Here is a 14,074-nt window from a genome sequence, read left to right on the forward strand (position 1 = left end):
ATTTTATTAGTATTTTATTTTTCAACCAAGTTTTTTACTTTATGTATTCCCTGCTCCCCCCTCCTCCTGAACTACCCGCTTTTTTTCTGGAGAAAGAGATTTCCTCTCATGCTTCCTTTTGTTTATCAATACAAAAATTAACATGAATGCAAAAGAGTAAGAAGCAGAAAAAAAGACATTCGGTGCCAACCTGTGCCAGGTTTTCTGTTATAGAAAAACAAAGAAGTACGTCAGCTGACAGAGTGGATTACTACCTGCTGCTGTTGGACATATCTTAATGGGCATATCTTTCTATTGTCTGTTTCTCTACCTCAGCAAAAGCAACAAACCCTACTCCCTATATTTCTCCCCCTTTTTCTCTGTATGACGTCTGTATTTCATTGCAAGAAGCAGACAGACCACATACTAATTTAATTGTGGATGTGCCCACGCAGTTGCAAAAATTATTTTGGTTACAGTTCTTGAAGCTTTGTTGGCTCCTCTCTCCAACACTTCTCTCTGAACATATTTAAGCCTCTATTTTCTATATTTTACATTCAAGACTTCCTATATTCACTGTTCAGTTCTACTGCTACTTCTATTCTACTATTCTACTATTCTTTTATTCTACTTCTATTGTAACATCTCTTCTACTTTACCTCACTATTTTCTTCCTCTCTCATCTTCGTGTCTCTACGGATATGCATAGTAGATGTTTAGGAGAATGTCTTATGATAGAAAATCACTTCCTAGTTCATTCCTAGGAGAAGACTACTAATTCCAAATACTTCTGCTGTTCCTGAAGCTTAGTTTTTCAACAATAGGAGAGACTAGTAGAATATTTCACCTCACTCTTTCTTCTCACACAAAATGATAAACATACAGAGCCTTCTCATTCTGAGGTATGCATGTAATTTTGATGCTTGTCCTGTGCATCAATTGCAATGCCACACAAAAATAGAATGGAAATGCAAATTGGTACAAGGCTTTGAAAACATAAAGTTCTACGCAAACGCTAAGTATGATTATGATGACTGTTAGTGACTGTAAATACTGTGTGATTTTTTAGGTCAGAACTGTGACTAGTATGACATATCAAAGGAAAGTTAGCCTAGATTTGAAGCTCTGCTTTAACTAAGTAAATTTCACACCTGCTCCCTTTGTCAGTCTATATGTTTGTCATCAATGAAAAATCCTCTCCACATGAGCATTTGCTATGGGAATGATTATGACACATTTCATTATCTCCAGTAAATTGAACTGTTCAATCCTTGAACTGCAGAATACCCCACACAGATCTTGTCTGCATTCCACACTTCACTCAGTTATACTATAATTGAACTGAACTCATCATATACAGCATGTACTTCTAACTCTGTTCCAGAGAGGAATCTTGTCAGCTGTGTTTCAGAGCACACAGGGATTTCTTTTTTCAAAATCCAAAGTAAAAGTGCTCATTTTGATATCATTTTAAGTCAGTGATATTGAACAACTCAAGTGAGTAATCAATAGAAGCCCTTGTCTATTTGTGATTTCTTAAGTACAGGTTAGAATTTCTAAAGCTGTGTATTGATTATTATTACTATTCTTTTTAGTCAAGAAGATTATCTTAACTGAATGAGTTCAATTCTCTTCTCCCTTGAAATAATTATTGTCTCATTTATTCCTATTCAAGAATGATAATTACCTGACAACATTTTCACTACATTGCAAAGCATTTGTTAGTTTAAAGTATAGCAAGATCTTCTGTGTAATGGAGCTAAAACATGTTCAAAAAAAGTCAACAGCGTTTTTCTGTATTTCATTATTGTATTGTTACGTATTTTATTATTGTAATATTATGTATTTCCTTCTTAAGGGGACAAAATCACTGAAGAAACTGAATTTAAAATTGAGGTTTACATCTGTGTACTTCAGGACCCTCTATAAATAGATTTCTCACTGATCTTTCAGAGGTGAGCTGGCAGTCTCTGGAGTATGACCACAATACATAAGGTATGTGTCATGTTGTGACGCTTACTGGATTGATTACTTCAAGTGAGGTGGTTTGAGGAATTCCTACTTTATGGTTCTCTGTGGGGTTTAGAGATGAGAGATTTCAAGCTGCCAGTTGCCAAAGGCAGGAGCAGAACTTTAATTTTCAAATGAACTTTCACACTGGAATAAATCCACTCAAACATTTAAAGGTCCCTCCAGGTGGTTAAATCTCAGGACAATTGCAAAGGCAACTAATTTTTTACAGAAAAACAGAGTAAAGAGAGAGTACTTACTCATTTTTTCAGCAGAAGTTGACAGTTATCAAGTACTGACTTAAAAATATAGGGGTGAAAGGGGCCAGGCTTATTTCAGATTCTTTTTTTTCTTTTCTTTTCTCTTGTCCAAGTAATATTCAAGAATTTTCAAACAAGAAGGACTGCAAGAAAATGTCTAATTATTTCCTATTTGTAGAAAATGATTGTTTTAGATTTATGATACACCCTCTTCTTTCCCCTTCTCCTTCAGACACAGTGTGTCACACATAAACACACAAAAAAAAAGATGATTCATGTGTTGGGGGATTGCATAAGTGTCTCACATCAGTTTTTAATCAGTGTATTATTAACTGCAGCAATTGAAGCATTATGATTCAGGTTGGGTCTTGGTTGGAAGAGAGAGGAAAGTGATTTTATATTTTAATGAGGAATCTTTCAGCATCTGAAGGGCAACTTGTTTATTACAAGGTCTGCAGTATTATGAACAATGTGAATTAGTTTTCAAGAAGCAGCATCCTTTTCTCAAGCTTCAGTAAGTAAAATAAAGAGTGATGCCTCACATGAAGCCATACTGTCTTGCAAAAGGCAGTATTCCAAACAGATCTTGATTTATGAGGCAAGAGTACCAGTATATCCATCAACCTTATCACAAAATCCTCAACAAGACATTACTAGAGAAACTGAAATTATCAAATTGATTTTGATTTTCATTTTGCTAGTTTAATATATGAATCAAGATAGATTGGATTAAAAATCGGAGGTCTACCTTTTAGCCCTTCTTATGTTATCAGAAAGATTATCAGAAAAGCACATGCTTAAATACAGAATTTGAGATATTGCTATTATTTCTAAATGTGCTAGAAGAAGCAATACATGATTTGTGATGATCTAGATCACATATACTATGAAGAAATAAGTTTGTTCACAATATTATACCTTCAGTTATACTTCTACTGAACAAAGTTCTCTACAGTTTCTTGATTTTTTTGAGAGAATGTTAGGTAAAAGACATTAGCATATATCTTATATATCTTTTATATCTTTGTATTCTCTTTCTGAAAAAGATTAAAAGTAGCCAAGCTGTAAGACATAAAATAATTATATAAATTATATAATTTATATGAAGTAACTATTTATCATAGTCAGCTATGTTGTAACAGGAACCACCAAAGGGAGAAGATGGGAATGAATTCATAGGATTATTTTTTACTACAAGTTCTATAAATCCACATAAAGACATTTCGTAGATGAAGTGTGAATAATTCAAGAAAGAATTTAAAAAAATTTGAAAAAGTGAAATCTAGTAACAACTTTTTTTTTTTTCCCTCACAATAGGAAATCAGTTTCTTTTGTTATACTTCTGGACGTGATCACAGATTTGAGAAGATCAGCAAATAAGACATTGTTTCTGAAACAATCTTAAGTTAATAAAAATGTTTTCCTCTTAAATCATGAAGTTTTGGATGTATTTTAAAATTTCGAATGACTATATTTATTTATATAATACATATGTTTTTGTAACTTTTTAAATGTAAAATAAAGAAAAGAAATATGCACTAAAATACTCTATCTCAATTTCATCAAGATTACTCTGAGCAGACTGCTGTATTGGAAAAAAATCTGTCAGAGAGTTATTAAGCATATAAATCTGAGACAGCAGTGGAAGATCAGAGGGAGATTTTCAGCTCTTTTTGTCCTTTTTATTTTTTTTTAATGATTGTTTGGTATTTTCCAACCAGATTAAGTTCATTGTTGCTGTAGCATGAGCACGTGCTACATACAAAGTGATAAAACCATAAACAGCCATAAGCAAATCCTCAGTTGATAAACAATAGGGGGATTACATAAAAGACCTTGGAATGAACAAAGAAACTCTGAGTGTAAACAAATCATTATCATGAACAGATAAACTAATGTATAGACCAGCAACCATTACATGAATATTATAACAAATTTATAAATATATATATTTGAAAATGCTTTGGTCTGATCAAGATGAAAGAGCAGCAAACTTATATAAACATAAGCCATGAAATTCATTGTGACAAGTAGAAATGGTAAACGTATGACTCAAGAATGTACTGTTGAAGTAAACATACTTAAATAAGTGTAAAGAAAGGAAGGATACATATTCTGTTGAGCATATTCAACAAATGAAGAATTTATTGAATTGAAGGGATGTGGTGGGTAAAATGTGAATCTCTTGTCATAAGACATGATGAGGCTTTCAGTCTTGTTAATAAAATAAAAGAACTACTGAATAAAGCCTGAAGAATATTTCTCCAGCCACAAATAACAAAAAATTGAGTCTTAACACTTCAAACACACCATGCAATCCTAGTTACAATGTTTCAGTCTCAATAAAGAAATAAATAGAGCGGTACATTACCAGACACCAGGAAAGCTCATCAATAGTGACTATTTCTTGATAAGAAAAAAAAAATGCAAACACAAGAAAGCAGATCTATAAGAAATTCAGAGTAATGTTTGAAATCTCTACAGACATGGTAGTTCATTTAAGAGCCAGAAATGTGTCTTTCAGTTATCAGTAAAACTATACTATATTTATTCATGAATCTTTTTTTAAATTTTTTTTCCATGATGATTTTCATCAGCTGAAAATCTGTCTCAGAAAAGCTGTGAATGACTCAGTTTAAGCAATGCAAATGAGAAGAAAAAAAAGTATTAATTTCAATATTGAAGAATGCATTTAGTTTGATAGGCAGGAATAGTGATAAATGAATCAATTAATAAGGTTACAAAAAAATATAGGAGAAATAGTACTAAGTTTGCAGAAGCCTTTTTTTATAATTATCAAAAACTGTACTTAATGTCTGCTATCAAAACTGTATTTCATTTTGGGTTGGTTGATTTGTTGGTTTTCAAAAGATTTTGATCTTTGACTTTGCAAAGGCAATTTTGGTCCCTGTTTCAAGAAATCCCAGAAAAAAATGTATTTTTTAGTTCTCTGAGGTCATTTAAACTTTCAGCTAAAAAGCTTCACAAATTCTATAAATACTCAAATAATTTTTTTTCAGGGATATTAATTACAAGAGAGGGAATACGGTAAAATATAAGGATGCCTTAAGAAGTTTGTTACTCTATATCATGTGACTGTTCGATAGGGGATATCTGCTCCTAAATAAGCAGTCTAAGTTTGCTTATTAGGTCAAGAAAGGTCAAGAAAGATTCTATCAGTCTTCAATGTCACATTGATATCCCATTGATATTGTTGAATTGCCTCTATCAACTTATGCATGGCCAACAGTAAGACCTTTGCCAAGTATTGTATGATAACATTTAAGCATACTAACTGGAAGTAGTAGGCAGGGTGGCAACTGACTAAAGGTAAATCACATCTGTCATATCTGATTGCTTTCTGTGCTGAAATGATGGGATTTGAACGTGGAGGAATGAAGGAAGAGCAGTGAATTGCATTTGCCTTAGCTCTAGTGAGATATTCAACACTTCATCTCAAAGCATTCTTGAATGTTAGGTCATTACAGAATGAGTAGAGGAATATCTAGATGACTGAAGGAACAACTTAGTAAGTTTCAGATGATAGTCAATTAACAGGTCTACAAGTAAAGTACCATAGAGGTCAATCCTGGGAACTGTTTTTAGACTGTCAGTGACCTAGACACTGTAATGGAGTTCATTCTCATCGACTTTTCTAGAGGAACTAGCCAATACACTCCAAATCAGGGCTGCCATCCAGAGTGAAGTCAGGCTATTCATAGTTGTGTATGGTAGAGTAACAAGAGACTCTGGGCACAAATTGAAGCAAGAAATGTGTCTCTCCATGAAGTTAAGTCATGCTACCTGGAGAAACAGTGCATTCTCAGTTCATGGAGGCTTCCAGGTCATGTCTGGATAGAGCCCTGAGCAGCTTGATCTGACCTCAGACAACCTGGCTCTTATCAAGAATTGGACTAGCTGTCCCTTGAACCTGAATTTCACTCCTATGAATCATAAAGAGCAAAGACATCTTGTTACAGATTGTCTATTAGGTTACATATCAGTTGCCACTGATAAAGTTTTGGACACCCCCTCTTCTGGAACATTTTACCATATTATAAGATTCTGCCCTTCAAAGAAAGCATCTCATTTTCAAGCAGTATTCTTCTGAAACCATTTTGAAAAGTGCATTTCAGTTCTCTTTTTGTGCACTAAGCATGAAAGATAGCTTTTATTTAATTTTAGCACTCAGTGGGCTCCATGCAGTTTTTATCACTGGCTTAAAATAAAAAAAAAAAAGGAAGCAGGCTTAATCTAAAGCTAATTTATTGTTTATGGAATTCTGTTAGCAGTTGTTAGTCTTCCTTCACTGAGTTGAAACGGGGATAGTTAATGAATTCAAAATTATACAGGGTGAAAAAAATGAAAAAAGTAAGTAAAGAAAAAAAGCTTGTCAAGTCACAGTCTTATACAGTAATTTCACTCAGTGAAAAACAAAGTTGAATTTTTTCAATCAAATATATTCTGAAAGAAAATCTACAAAATTAAGTATTGTCTATTAAATTCATATACATATATATATATATATTCATATAGGGTAAATGCTTTGGTGCTTTCCAATTATTTCTTGTAATTGTACTGGTTTCCTATTCAGTTAAATAACTAAAGGCAGCACAGAGGTCAAGGAAACAAATTCTGCCAACTCCTCTTGAACATCCCATTGATTACTACACTGTGGGTAAATTTCTCATTCATATTTTTAATCCATTAAGATTTTTTTTTAAGGAGAAAAGATATAGATAGTTTAGTAAAACAGTGCAGAAGCCTTTATTCTTTGCAACACTCTCTGGTGACTGCATACTTTTTCATTTGGGAATGAATAAACTCAAATATCTTCTATGCTTCTTTCAATAAATCTCAAAAATCATACAGGATTGTCCTACCTTAAAAAAATAAAATAAAATAATGTACATTTGAAGTCGTGTTTATTTGTGATTTTGATCACATGAAGTAAACCAGTGGTGTTTTTTTCCCATTCTAAGTGATTCTTTTTTTTTTTTTTTGGTAGCATAGATAAGTAGTAATTTAAGACTTAATGAAATACAGAATATTAAAAGTTGCAGCACTTTTTAGAGAGAATATTCATTTAAACAAGAAATTAAGGAAAAAAAAGTCTTAAGCCAGCAGTCCTTGGTGTTTTGTGTACCATGCACCAGCAGATAAACCCAAATCACTCTGTGCCTGTAGAATTAAATGGCTCCTTTGTCCCTTTCATGAACATTCTGCACCTGCCTTAAACAATGAAACCATTTCCATAATGAATGAGGTTTTGGTGCCTTCTTGGAACTTCTCTCTTTGTAAATCTACTTCTTATTCCACACAGTAAATGGACTACTTCTGCACTATTTGGTGTTATTATTTTTACATTTTGAACCATGTTTTTCACTTTTGTCTAGGACAAAGGTAAGAAGACCATTATTTTCCAGGGTATTAAGATTCCATTTCTCAATACTTATTTTTCTAAGGTGTTTTCTGAGGGCCTACTCTCCATAAGTCTTCTTGGACATAAAACTTCAGGTATCTAGTGACACTGAATACTGCCAGTTGCAAAATCTATTTGCATTAGTTAATCTAGCATGGGCACCAGTGAGCATGGTCATGTAAACTACTGAACTTATTTTCATATTTTTTTAAATTGAATAGCTGCTGGCAGGCAGTATATGTTGATATCAATCAAAAGGACAGTATCCACTGGAGCTACTATTATGCAATCTGCTCTTAGTACTCCATACATGATAATATACTATGCCTGAATATTATACAAATATAAAAATTTTCTTTTTCAGAGGTTGTTTTCCTATCTGGTCCCTCACAGTACTATTACTAGTGATATTCTCATCTCACTTTGCAATCTTGAGTGAGGACTGTCTTTGCCAATTTTATTTTTGAATGTGGCATGTGACCAGAGCTAAATAAAAACATTATTTTGGACTGAGAAAAAGATGATCGAAGTCTAAGGTGATGTTTAGTGTGTCCATTAGTTCAAGATTGCTTTGTCAAAGGGGTTGGACTAGATGATCTTTAGAGGTCCCTTCAACCCCTAAAATTCTGTGATTGTGTTCTTTGTAAACAGATGACCACACAGGGTTTAAAACTGTTTATAAGCACAACAGAGGGATTTTTATTACTTTTGCTTTTTAATGAAATCAATAGTATAACAGCTTTTTTTTTTCCCCAGTAAGAATTGGAAGTAGAACTACATATATGTATTATGTCATAAAGTTTTAAGTATTACATTTTATATATTGTTAATATATTGGCTTTATTTAGAATTGAACAGAATTCACAGAAGCTAATTCTTCTGTGGCTCATTTTACACAGTTTATAGATCACATGTGAGGTGCTAGTGTCCAATAATAGAGCTGAGTTTTGTAACAGAAAAAGAACTGTTCAAAAGAACAGAAAAAACGTCCTCTATTTCTAAGTGTGTTTCCTGCCTGCCGTTTGTAAATGTCAACCAAATGTGAGCATTCCTTTTTCTTATAGCATATGAATACTCTCTACAGGGGTCATAGGAATTCCTAAATCAGAAGGTGAAATTGTCGTGTTGTACTGGCCTGTTACAATTCAGAGTGGCTATTGACAGCTTTCATCACTGCTCTGAGTGTCCAGGCTTGTTGGCATCAACAAGTCAGAAGGTCAGACTGCCATGCTGCCTTGGCAAGGTGTAATCCTACTAGTTTCTGATGATTTCTGCTGTTCATACTTGGAGTCTCTAACTCCTGAAACAATTTGTCAGATTGTGAAGGTCATTCTGTCAGAAAGTGCTTACAATTTCAGATTTTCTGTACTTCATTGCAAAGCTTTTCCCTTGTGCCTAAATGAAGTTGAACATCAGTGCAATCACTGAGCTTTGGAAAATGCTTTCTTCTGTGTCTCCTGAAAGCATCTGTGATCACAAGAGAAAAGTTGTTGTACTAAATTATTACATTTGTTCTAGCCCTCATTCCTTGTTAAATGCCTTGTGAAAATGGATTCATTTTGTTCTATCTTCTGTCCTCATTAGAGTTTGCCAATTGGGAAAAAGAACTGGGAAACAAGTACATTTTAGCCTTTAAGTTATATGAAAAAGGTCACAGGCAAGTGGTTTCATAGTGTATGTCAAGAAGTTGAAGATAAATGCATGCCAAGGTTCTTTGAAATCATGTACTTAATGTTCAAATCACTTTGGGTCCTCCTTCCAGATGCTGACCTTTTATAGCTAGAAAACATAGCACATTTGAGAAATGCAAAAGATAATCCAAAGGAAAAAAAAATAAAAGCAAGATCAGGTATGTGAGAGAGATATAGTCACAAACATATATAAATGGAAAAATATTTGCTAAGATTTCTACTTCACTTTTACAGTTGCATAATTTCTCTCACACATACAACAGTTTGCAGAACAGAACATTTTCTTTATTAGAGATCTGAAATTTTAGTGACATATGGTAATAATATAACAAACAAGGAAACAGATACTAATTGTAATGTAGAAATCCATTATAACTGTACACTTCATTTGGCTAGCCAGTTATAAAGCAGTCAGAAAACAGAACATTTTTCTGGACTAACAAAAACTTTCCAGATTGTATTCTCTTGGAGGCATGGTTCTTTATGCATATCCAGCATGTCTGTTCATAACTGATTGAACTACAAGTTTAGATAAAAAGCAGACATTCAAAATAAATAAATAAATAATAGAAAAATGAAACCCCAAACAACCTACTTAATTAACGTATTTGCTGTTTTACCAAAGCCTCCTACATTAAATGTTTAGGCTTTCTATTCTTGATGAAAGAAGAAGAATATGTCATTTCAAGTAAATATTATAAGATATAAATTAAGATAATATTATTTTCCAATTAATTAAAAAATCATATTAACAGATGTGACAATGGATCTTTTAAGAAATTGGAAGAGTGGAAAAGGAGGCTATACTGGAGAGAGGGAAGGGCAAATATTAGAGTTCATGGAATCTATAGGTGGTAGGTATATTGTATGACTTTGTAGCAATAAAATTAAAGTGATGTTAATACAATGAATATTGAGATAGTGCAGGAAAAGGGGATATGGTCAGTTAATTAATTATTGATAAATTAATACTACTTTATTTACAAAAAGTAGCTTGGCCTGCCCAAATGTACAAAGGGAAATCTAACCCAGGAACTTCATCCATCCAGACTGAAGTTTCCCACTGAAGTGCATCAGAACTGTTTTGTCCTGGGAGTTAAATGTACACTGAATTTTGGCCTCAATTTTAGGGGCAGTATACCTTCAGGAAAGACACAGCTCTGTTCACAAGCGTTTGGTGTCAGCACAAAACACTAATGCTCTTAAGAAAACTACTGACTAAAAAATAACATGCATTTCCTCTCTTGCACAAAAATTTGCATAATGAAGTGCTGGAAATCCCTGAAAACAGCTGTGCTACCAGACTGTGTGAAGGTTGTTTCCTAATGTAATACAAATGACAAATTAATGTAGCTCCTAAGAGAAGCATACTGAAATATAGCTAAAATGTCACCACTTTCTGCAGTCTTTCAAGGTGAGATCTTGGAAAAAGTAACATAAGACAAGGAAAACAAAATCAAATTATTTGCCTTTTTTTGATCTTTACTTACCTTCCTCAAAGACAGGAACTCAAGAGAGTGAGTAGATCATACCCCAAATTCTCCTGTGCACCTTCTGCTGTATTTTCATAAAACAGAGTGGTGCTTATATGCTACAACTGAACTCTGTATTGCTTTTCTGCCATACTGCCAAAGTGTTTGCAACTCCTTCCTGGAATTTATTGTTACTAATTTTCTATAGTTTCTGAGGGATGTGATTTCTCAGCTTTGTATGATTAAGACATGTGTTCCAATTAGAGAACTGCCCAAATGGACAAATATAATAATCATATATTAATAGTCACATAATGGTCAACTGCATAGTTATAGGGTAGTAAGTAGTGAGTGTCACCTGTATGGCTTTTTGTCTGGAAACCAAATAGTTTAGTGTCAGCTAGTTGTGTGGTTACTAAATCTTTTTTTAGACAGATTCAATGGCTCATCATTGACCTACACACAGATTGGGGTGCTATGTACTGTGACAGTTATTTAGAGGGACCATGCAGATGCAAAGAGCTTTATTGGTATGCAAATCTTACACACACTATCTCATTTTTAGTGGTTCCATCGAGTTCCTGTTTTCCATGCAATAACATAATTTCGAAGACCAGATTCCTGTTGCTGATTTGAATGCCAGAATTCATGACCACTACAGCAAAAGCACATAGCAGAAGTTGACAACTCCAATCCTGCTTATTTTAGGAAATCAGAAAGTTTGGTACCCCAATATTCATAATATAAATAATTCATCCTAGTGCCAAGGTACTTGCTGATAACTTGTGGTTGGAAAATAGGAACCCTGGAAGAATTTCTCTGTCTATGGTCATTGACACTATCAAGAAATATGATAGGATGAATAAAAAAATTAAAAAATAAAAGAAAGAGGAAAAATAAAGGTCAGTAATCATATGATATGTCATAGTTAGATTCTGAATTTAATTCCTTCTGCATTTCCACATTCCAGATTTGTCTTCCCAGTGAACACTGAAGAAACTGGTATGTGTTGTATATAGCAGATGGATGTGCCAGGGAATACACAAATTCATAGTGCACTTCTGGCACACATACTTTATTCTGAATTTTCTCTCTACAAGGACTCCAGCAGCAGCTGTTTCATGTAAAATGTTCAGTGTGTCTATATTAAAATTAATTAGGCCAGAATTAATCAGTAAAATAAAATAAGAAATGAATTAAACTTAGATCAATTGGATTAATATTTTTGATGCATATTTCCACATTGTGTTTCATTTTAATTGGGTGATATATTATTATCAGAAATAAATTCAGTTCTTATCCTCAGTCCTCTAATAATATACTTAGCCAACAACTTACTCACTTGGGAATCAGCTGTAGCAATCTTGGTAGAATGTGCCCAAGTTGAAAGGGCAGTAAACCCTGCTGGTAGATTCAAATAACTTGCTGTGTCTTGTCTACACTGAGTAATTTCTTATTTATTATTATTATTTTTTTAATACTGTTGACTATTACTAAGCGATTCAGCTTGTCAGATCTTGTCTTCTTTTTTTTATGCACATACCAATTTGAAATCTCACTTTATGTTTTTACTTAGCATTGTTAATATAATTACAGTGATAAGAAGAAAATTTGCTGATATACATGCATTCTTAATTAACAAGAAAGTAAAAATGAGTGGATACTAGGGATGGCCTTTGACTTATCCCATCCTTTCTTGACAAAAGCTGGTCAGTGTGGGACAGATTAAAAAGGCTTATTTCTTAAAGAGTACTAAAACCTTTTGTTATTCCAATGTTATTTGAAGGGTAGAGTGACCAAAATGTGTAATTATTATCTCTTCACTTCATCTCATTCCTCTTTAAACTCAGTAACAGCCATTTAATTTTCTCTCAATAGATTGTAACATTTGTTTAGTTTTACAGTGTCTTTTCTATGTAGATGCTCATGCGTTGCTGTGTTTTGAAATTGTGATGAAAATTGGTTGATAACACACTGATGCTTTAGTTACTGCAGAGCAGCACATACACAGAGCCAAGGACATTTCAGCTCCTCATGCTGCTCTCCCAGTGAGGAGTTGGAGGGCACAAGGAACTAGGAGGACACTTAACCAGGATAGCTATCCCAGACTGACAAAAGAGACATCCCATGTCACGTGGTGTTGCATTCAGCAATAAAAGCTGGAGTAAAGAAAGACGTCGGGGGGGGGAAAGGTTATTATTTGTGTTTGTGGGATCTGTTTACCCAAGAAAATGTTACATGTGATGAGCCCTGCTTTCCTGAAAGTGCCTGAACACCTGCAGGCTGGTGGGAAGTAGTGAATATTAATTTCTTATCTTGCTTTGCTTGCATGTGCAGCTTTTGCTTTATGTAGTAAACTGTCTTTTTCTCAGCCCATGAGATCTCTCACTCCTCTACATTCCCATTCTCTCCCCCATCTCATCTGAGGAGAGTGAGCAAGCAGTGGTGTGGGATTTAGCTACTCGCTAGGGTTAAACCACATGATCGAAGGTGATACCTGATGTTAACATTTCATAATCTGATGCAGTATAGCACTGTGTTTTTAAACTTCAATTCATTACTGTTGCAGTTTCTTGCTTGCAACATTTCAGGATTGACCCTCAGTTTAAATGCCTGACACACCGGTAATTTTCTAAATGGTTAGCATTGATGTACCGACTTCTTGACAGTAAATCATAGTAAAATAACATGTTCATATCTTTTCTTTTAAACACTGATTTTTTTTAATTTTTTTTTTGAGATTTATTAAAAAGGAGCTAAATATGATTGCTTTGGTGATTGTTGAATAATATCTACTCAATAACTACATAGATTTCAGGTTTAATATCTTACTGAATGTCAAATAGCCACCACAAAATAATTAAAAAAAAAAAAAAGTAAGTACTTTGAATTTAAGGTTAAAGATAAACATTCCAGCATTAAAATTACTGGTATTAATAGCAGTTGATGCTGTAGTTGCTCAGCAATCTTTCTTTGATTTCTCTAGTTAATACCATTGCAGGCTTATTATTTCTAGAACTACTGATTGCCATACAGGTGAAAGGGTCTTTAATGCACCTGATATTGTCTTCTGCTCTCCCATGACAAGATTAAGATTGTAGTTCTTATTGGAATTTGACCTATTGACCTCACCATTATTTATGCACAGCATGTGCTGTTGCTTGTGTAAAGATCTGCAAAGAAGTCTTGTTTATTATCTCATGAAATAGCAAATGAAAATCCTACTGCATAAATTCATTT

This window comes from Cyrtonyx montezumae, unplaced genomic scaffold (assembly GCF_038088225.1).
Source record: "Cyrtonyx montezumae isolate F1298 unplaced genomic scaffold, pur_monq_1.0 scaffold_8, whole genome shotgun sequence".
Lineage (NCBI taxonomy): Eukaryota > Metazoa > Chordata > Aves > Galliformes > Odontophoridae > Cyrtonyx > Cyrtonyx montezumae.